Source organism: Lynx canadensis, chromosome B3 (genome assembly GCF_007474595.2).
Source record: "Lynx canadensis isolate LIC74 chromosome B3, mLynCan4.pri.v2, whole genome shotgun sequence".
In the NCBI taxonomy this organism is placed as follows: domain Eukaryota; kingdom Metazoa; phylum Chordata; class Mammalia; order Carnivora; family Felidae; genus Lynx; species Lynx canadensis.
The window spans coordinates 40342688-40350791 of record NC_044308.2 but is presented as its reverse complement, the minus strand read 5'-3'; the positions used below and the strand labels follow the sequence as shown (position 1 = coordinate 40350791).

Sequence of the window (8104 nt, the reverse complement as noted above, 5' to 3'; positions counted from 1 at the left end):
GGGGGGGAGGGGCCGCGGGAACGGATGGCGGCCTGGGCCCCGTAGCTGCGGCGGCTCTACGGCCCGGGGCCCCGGGCGGGCGGAGGTGGCGGCTCCCGGGACCGGCCGCGCGGTGAGTCCGGAGCTTTGTGTGGAGCCGGGGCTGGGGGAGGAGAGAGGCCGCGGCGCTGAGGGGGGCCGGGGCTGAGGGGGCCGGGGGCAGCGGCGCCTGACGGAGGAAGTGGGGGTTGGGGGGCTGGGGCGGAGCGAGGGGAAGGTGTGTTCGGGGGGGTCGTTGCGTGGGTGGGGGAGGGGGCGTCGAGGGGCGCGGGGTGAAGTTCAAAGCGTGGCCGGGGTCGGTTCAGCCTGAGGGTAGGGGTGCCCAAGAGGGGATTAGGGTCTGACCAGGTTGTGGGGACAGGCCAGAGAGTTTCAGAGGCGAGTCTGGGTATCTTGAGGGGGCGCAGGGCGGCTGGGGCTAGTCAGAGTTAGGGGGGTTCAGGGCGAAGGGTTGGAAGCTAGACGTGTGCGCGGCCCTGAGAGGGGGGGAGCAAGGTGGCTGGGAGTGTGCAGTAAGTAGGTTGTGGGTGTGTGCTCCTTCCAGTCTCAGGTCACATTTACTCCTGTCCTTTTCTTCAAGATGGAGGGATCCCTGGGCCTGGCCCTTAACTGCTCTCCATGTACCCCTGGGAGGATTTGTGACCCTGTCCTGTTTGGAAAAACCCATGCTGCCCTCTTTTCCCTTTATGTGTAATTACGGTTGGATCATCTCTGTGCTTTGCTCAGATTCTTCTTCCTCCCTCCGGGGTTGAGGAGGAGGAGACACATCTGACCAATTAATGTGTGTTTGTGAAACAGGCAGCAGCAAACAGTCATTTCAGCTTCTAGGAATTAGGCTCACACAGGGTGGAGAGATCAGAGCCCTTCAGGGGGAATATTTCTGAACAAATCACAGATGATTAAATTCACTAAGAAACAGCTTCCTACCTAAATGAGAGTGGGAAAGATGGGGGAGAAAGCCTGTCTGTTTCCAGCCATGTGTCCAGAGCCCCAGGGGTTGAGGAGAGTCCCCAATCCCCCACAAGCCTCTCTTTTCTGTACTAGGCTTTGCTCTGCAGCCTTGAGTTAATTTCACCCCTGCTGCTTTGTCTTGGGGGAGGGAGTGCTGGTTTAGGCTGTTGTGAGGAGATGACTGTTCTGCTGCCACACACAATAGTCTGTGTCATTTTATCGGGAGTGCTACCCCAGGGCTGAGAACTGCTGCTGCAGAGATAAACCGGTCCCTCTCACCCGCCTATTGTGTACACAGTGAAGGTCATAGGTTCAAGTCTTGTCTGAGAGCTTTGGATATGCTCCATCTCCCAGGCTTCTCAGTGCCATTTTCTTCCTTTTCCAGACTGGGGCTTGCCATTGGAGGAGGCCAGACAGAAAGGCTCTTCTTTTTGAGTGAGGAACAATGCAGAGCTCATTGGCACACATTTTTCAGAAGAATAGGGGATGCCAGCCATGTTGTGCCTGCCTCTTTGGCTAGCCTGTACTAAGTTGTGGAGGAATAGTGTCTGGGAGACTTAATCCCCATGTTTGTGTCAGACCTTTAAGGAAGAAGACTCCAAGTGGAGGTTTTCACTCTTGTTTGAACCATCATATTTAATTCTTTTTATAGAGATGGGACACTCAACAATGATTTTTGTTTGTTTAGGAACACCACTAAAAACCTTTGCAAGGTTAAGACAGGAAGTCAAGGACCAAGTACCTGTTTAATGGTGACTTCCTGGTCAGTAATTGCACAACACAAAAGCCACAGAATTTGCCTATTTGGGCAGGGGCTGTGGAAACAAAACTTTCCTTTTAATCTTTATTTTAATTCTGATGAAAAGAGGTGACGTGCTCATTATGCAGAAAGGCCATATCTGCCTTTGCATTAGGGAGAAATTGGTCAAAGTGATGAACATAAAAATCGTTTGAGGTCTTGGGGGTAATTAATGAGAGAAGGATGAGAATGAGCTAGAAGAAACCCCATTCTTGTAAATATCTCCTAGAAATGCCCAGGTAGTATTTAGGTACTATTAGTTGGGTAAGAAATCATTTGGGATTAGAAAGGAGGTTTCCTTTTAGGATATTAAAGAAAACTTTTCTTTAAGAAGAGATTGGAAAGCAGATTCGTTGTGAGAGGGCAGTTATACACAATGCACTGTGTACACAATAGCCACCTATATCCTGTAGGTATTCTTGAATAGGAATTTTAGCCTTTGGTTTTGGGAGAGGTCTTTCTGAGGTGTTGAGTGTGACTGTGTTGTCTCCCTCATTCCTTTATTTCAGTGAGTTTCTGAAAATGATGACTTGCCACTTAGGTGTTGGGCTTTGTTGGGAGGGAACATGTTCTTGATGTCAAAACTCTTATTAAAGTCTTAGCTAGAGGTGTTGTCTGTCTTTAGGCTATTTCCAACAATCTGTCCTCAGCCTCTGAAGTCTCAGCTAATACCAGAGTCCCAAGCATTTTGCTCGTGGGTTGTGGACCTTCATTTTGAATCCTGTCAGGTGACAGTGAAGGCAGAAGCCTCATATTAAATTTGCCCTGATTAGATGTAGTGGTTTCAGAGTTGGGCCCTTGGCACAAGGGGTCTTTATGAGTCTTCTGGTTGTGACCATCTTGCAGAGAGCACTTTGGTTTTCTTCGTAGAAAATGTTTTTCTTGTGAGAGATCTAGATGGCTGGGCAGATTAGTGCTTATTTTGTGTGAGGACATAGGAGCATAATTTTGGCTCCTGGTAGTAATTATGTTGCAATTAGCATATAGCAACTAAACGACTGGAACAGGATAATTTGTTGAGGGGTTTAGTGATTGCTCTGTCGAGTAGAAGTGCCACTCCTTATTTATTTGACTCAGAACGCTACTGCCTGGGCTTAGCCGTGGAGACTTAAGAAGTACAGGGATGATGTGTGAGCTCCAGAAGTTCTCCCTCTCATTACTGCCAGGTACCATAGCACTTTCCACTGCCACTTTCTTCTGCTACAAAGGTAGCTGAGCAATTGTTATTTCCCTTGTGGAAAACTAGTCATGGGTGGGAATACTGCCAGACAGATGGGGCCACTCTGAGATGAGGCAGCCTTATGTTGTGTGGCAAGTTTTCTTTTCAGCAGCTGAATTCTCACTTCTGCTTGATTTTGAAAAATCCGTTTCCTTATAAAACAAAGGACAACAACAAGAATAAAACCCCACCAAATACAAAATCACATAGTGTGCTAAATATGCCTTCGTGATATCTCTCATAAAAGTTGGCTGTGGCAGACAAAAATGAAGATCGGTGATGCTGATTGGCAGGTTCTGGGCCCACTAAGTGTCAGTGAAGGACTCTTTTCACTAGGGAACAGGTAATTCACTGAAGCACCTGCCTAGCTGGGCTTGTGGAATTGGCAGCAGCTGTGCAGCTGAAGAGGGATTATTGAGCAGGTGGTTAAAGAATCACATGCCACAGTGACAAGAAAATACTGGGTCTTCCGTGGTTTAGGTTCAGTTCGTATGTGTGAAATTGCTCTTTGTTTCACATTTCTTAATGCCTGATACAGGTTTGTTAGTGAGATGATAATGGAAAAGAGAAGAGATTCTTCTTTCTGTGTGTTTCTTTTTCGATTACTGAATAGCATGCCTTAGACATGGTCCTAGCCGGCCCTATTGTATTTCTGTGATTTCTGGCTTTATGCCCTATGAATGGGAAGGAAATAGTGGTAATTCAGTTTTCTAGTGCTTGTTTATTAGAGGGAAATGGGAAGGAGAAAATTCTTTGCTTTCAGTGTGGTGAAAAAGATTTAGTCCACTGGGAGGATACCCAGCAGGTTTTATGCAAAGGATATAATTGACTTTGTGTGGGTCCACCTGACATGCCTCACTCAAAAAATTTGCATGTGTTTTTATTTTGTGAATGTAAATCTCCACATGAAGTTTGCATCTCTTCAGTTGTCCTGTTCCATTTTAGTTTTTCCCAGTACCTTTATAATTCTTTCCTCTGGCATTGAGATTAACATCACTTGTTAGGATCAAATCACCCAGGGCCAAATCACGTTAAGGAAATACCTCAGCTACATATTTATCTTAAAAAACAAGTATAGGGGCGCCTGGGTGGCGCAGTCGGTTAAGCGTCCGACTTCAACCAGGTCACGATCTCGCGGTCCGTGAGTTCGAGCCCCGCGTCGGGCTCTGGGCTGATGGCTCAGAGCCTGGAGCCTGTTTCCGATTCTGTGTCTCCCTCTCTCTCTGCCCCTCCCCCGTTCATGCTCTGTCTCTCTCTGTCCCGAAAATAAATAAACGTTGAAAAAAAAAAAAATTAATAAAAAAAAAACAAGTATAGCATTTCCTCTAACTTGGAAGAGGACTTTCTATTTTTAGGCTTTTTGCATATTCCCTGGTTTTTCTTCTAGGTTATTATCATCATCTTCCATTGATATTTTTCTTTCACATCTTCATGCCACTCTAGTAGGCAGTGCCATACAACCTAAGATGTATAAGCAAGTAGTAACTCGGGTATTTATGTTCTTTTTAATGCCTTCCGGTCATTTTCTGTGTTAGGTCAACAGGCTGTGTACTCATACTGAATCTCCATCTTTTTCTTTCTCCCTCTCATTGAATTCACCAGGTATTAATCAACAGTTGATGGAAGGAAAATATGTGATGTTAACTATTTTTGAAGTTCAGAAATCCCTTTTCCAAGTGGAGTGAAGGCTATGACCTATTTGCCAGAAAGACAGATTTAGATACATAGATCAATTGATTGATTTAGAGGAAAGGGAGGCAACATGACCCTGAGACAGGGCCAGTGGACCACTGAAAGACAGTGACATTTGCAATAATCTGCTTAAACCTAGTTTGTAACCTAGCTTTAAGTGGGAGCCTAACAGTTATTGTATAGTATTCTCTTCTGGGAAAGAACTTAAACTTCTCTATTTGCCTATATGAAGCCGTCACAGTTGTTTGTTTGTTTTAAACTGTTCATAAACCACCATATACTTTCCTAGCATTTTCAGTAGTTTGCTTCCTCATGCTTTTTCCCCTCCCCCATCTCTCATCCTAGTTCCCTGCTCTGAAGACTTCTCCAGCAGCTTGGAAACACTCTAATTACTGTAGCTATTATAGTCACAACCCAGATCTTCCACCTCCTTCCCACTCACCCCTTTCTATCTTCCTTCCCCCTCCCCTTGCTCTAGCAGCAGGAGTTGAACTGCAGTCTCATGAGCACAGTCAGATCTATGAATGAGCTTTATATCTTGTCAAGGCAGAACTCCAGATCCAACAGGGCTGATTTTTCATGGTCCTCTTGCTGTTTGTTCTTGGATCAGAGTCCCAGAAATAAGAGATGGCAAATACCTATTAGGTCATATCTAGTCCATCACTCAGGAGCAAACCTCCGATCTTTCTCTTGTCTCTGTGAGAATTTTTTCCTTCTTTCTTTTGCAGGTGAGAGCTGTCTGATGCCAGGCAGGCTCTGAAACTGCCTTCTTTTTATTGTGCTCTCTGGTCATTATGGCCAGACTTTGCTCTCTCGGATTTTTATTCTTACACCGTTTTCAGGATTACTTGCTCCCAGCAATATCTCTACCCCCTCCAACTTCTGTCCTTTTTGATTGTTGGTACCACACTTATGGGTTCCTTTCGTGCCACCAGTTATCTGTACCAGAAGTTCTCATTTTTCAAACCGTTGCCACTAGGGACCATGTGGCATTGTCTTAAAGAGGAACATTAAACAGAAGCACAGGACATACATGCTAGCAACTAGTAATTAATAAAATGGTTTAGAAAATATGTGCAAGGTTGTGTATGCCCTTAATAAGAAACCCCTGTACTGTATCAACAAATAACTGCTGCTTTCTGTTTAATTCAGGGTACTTTCTGTTCTAACCCTTTTTCTCCTTACGTGGGTGAATTTTATTTTTTGTGGGTTAGTTATAGTTACAGTGGAGTTATTGTCTGATTTAAGAGTGTTACGTTTTCTTTGCTAATATAGCTTTTCAAAGCATAGGGTATGGTGTCATACAACCCCAGTTCTCATCACTATTTTGCTTCTGACTAGCTGTGTGACCTTGTGCTAGTCACTCCACTGTTTTCACAGTCTTTATTTGTGAAATGAGTAAATTAAACAAGATCATCTCTTAAGGTTCCATTTAGCTGTAGAATTTTATGGTACTAAGATTGTGATGGAAGAACAGGACAAATTGCTTGACATAAGTGAGCAGTTCTTTTACTGTGTCAAAAATATAGTCAGTATACAGAAAGGCTAATGAGTACAGCCTTAGTTCCCTGGGGCTTGACCCTCACTCCTCTTTGATATGTTTGTAAAGCATATGGTGTGCGTTTTTTAATAGGCCATCTTCTTTTAGAGTGTCTTATACTTTAATTCTGCAGGTTCACCAGCTTGTCAAATGTATTTTTTTCTAGTCTGCTCAAGCCATAGATGTAGGAATCAGAAAGCTGTAGAAAAAGAACCTCAGCTTGTGAGAAGGAAATTGCACCTCATAGGATTTGCCTAGATATCAAGAAAGTAATTTTATGCGTTAAGTCAGCAATCTAAGATTTTTAAATCTCTTATATCTGAAATCTTTGAGCCAAAGAGCCAGATTGGCTCGTTTGAGCCAAATGAGACTGATTGTGGAGGTGGGTTGGGTACTTTTCCATTTTTGACCAGTCACTAGAAAACTTGCTTTGAATTAACTTCTTGGGATTAAATATGGTTGCGCACTGTGTTTTGTTTGGAAAATAAAATGATTTGATTTTTCATGCCAAAAATGCTAAATTAATGACATTTGTTGAACTATGACTAACAAGGAAGATCCCTGAAATACCCTGAGGGACTGAGGGATTGAAAGCTGGTAGGTGATTGTGGGAACTTTGGAATTGACAGTAATATTAAGAAATCTTTGCTTTCAAGCAGTGTCAAGGAATAAAATTGCATAACCAAGTTAATTCTCCAAATTAGGATTTTTTATCAGCATTTCCTAGTTAATTCATGGATTTGGGACAATAGCAGCTATTGAGAGTTAAGAAGATGGTGGTCTTTTTTCTTTCTTTCTTTGTTAATATAACAACATTACATGTTTAATCTACCTTTGAACATTGGAAGAAGCATTCACTGTTTTTAAATTTGCACTTGAAACATCCATCAGTCTGTAATAGAAAAATTTGGTGGGTGGAACTGTTATTTGTTTTGGACTCACAAAAAGTCTTGGGAGTGCTTTGCTTTGTTACCTGCCATCTTTAGCATATTACTAATTTTTAGGTAATGTAAAGGTTATTTTCGGAAGTGCTCCACTTGAATATGAGATTTTAGAAAGATTAATATTAGAAATATAAGTGGTTTTTGTAGATGGGTTTTGTTTTGTTTTGTTTTTTAAGTGTCAGGTGACACATAGGTTATTGAATTGGAAAGTGGCCAAAGTATACACCATGCAACCCTTGGAAATGAAACTATACCATGAATGAAATCCAGATCCTGGCAGTTAGGCAACATTGCGTGATTGGTACTGCATTGCATACTTGTACCTGTAGTTTCTTAGGCTGTAGTTCAGTCTTTGTAGGGGATGACAGCGGTGTTTGCTCTATTATGTGTACAAAGTACAGCTAGTGGGCTTTTGGCATGTTATCAGCAATGTTTGTAGCAACACTCCTAGGTGGAGGAGACTGGGTTTTGTTGGGATGAACTTTCATTTATGCGAGCAGAAGTGGATGTTTAAGAATGTACTTTGTAAATTTCAGTTATAAATTCTGAGTGTTGATGTCAAACTCAGCATTTATCTTTGTTTTGGAACTGATGCTCCTAGAGCAGTCTTAAAGAGTGATGTCAGAAATGGAACTATAGGAAGAGAAATGAAATTGTGCAGCTTATAGAGTATATAAATCTGAAAAGTATATAAGGAAGAAGGAAAGCTTTTTCTATGTGACATCTGCTTTTAAAAGTACCTCTAGTCTTTGATTTCTGCCTACCCTTTTTTCTCCTAAGCATTACACTTCTTCCAGTTGCCATGACACAAAATTTTGAACTCCTATTTAGTTCTTTTTCTTCCTGGCTATCTCATCTAATCATTCACTAAATTTGGATTATTCTAGCTATCTTGCCATTTATTTAGCTTTGCTTTTTCA

The 8104-nt window shown here is 42.8% G+C and overlaps 1 protein-coding gene across 1 annotated transcript in view; it reads left to right on the top strand.

The window, feature by feature from the left end:
- The window catches only part of ZNF609 (zinc finger protein 609), a 208844-nt gene continuing 200740 nt past the window's right edge, over nucleotides 1–8104 (top strand). Inside the window, exon 1 of the mRNA XM_030317934.1 lies at nucleotides 1–112. The gene's annotated coding sequence lies outside the window, so the exon portion shown is untranslated. The remainder of the gene's footprint in view (nucleotides 113–8104) is intronic.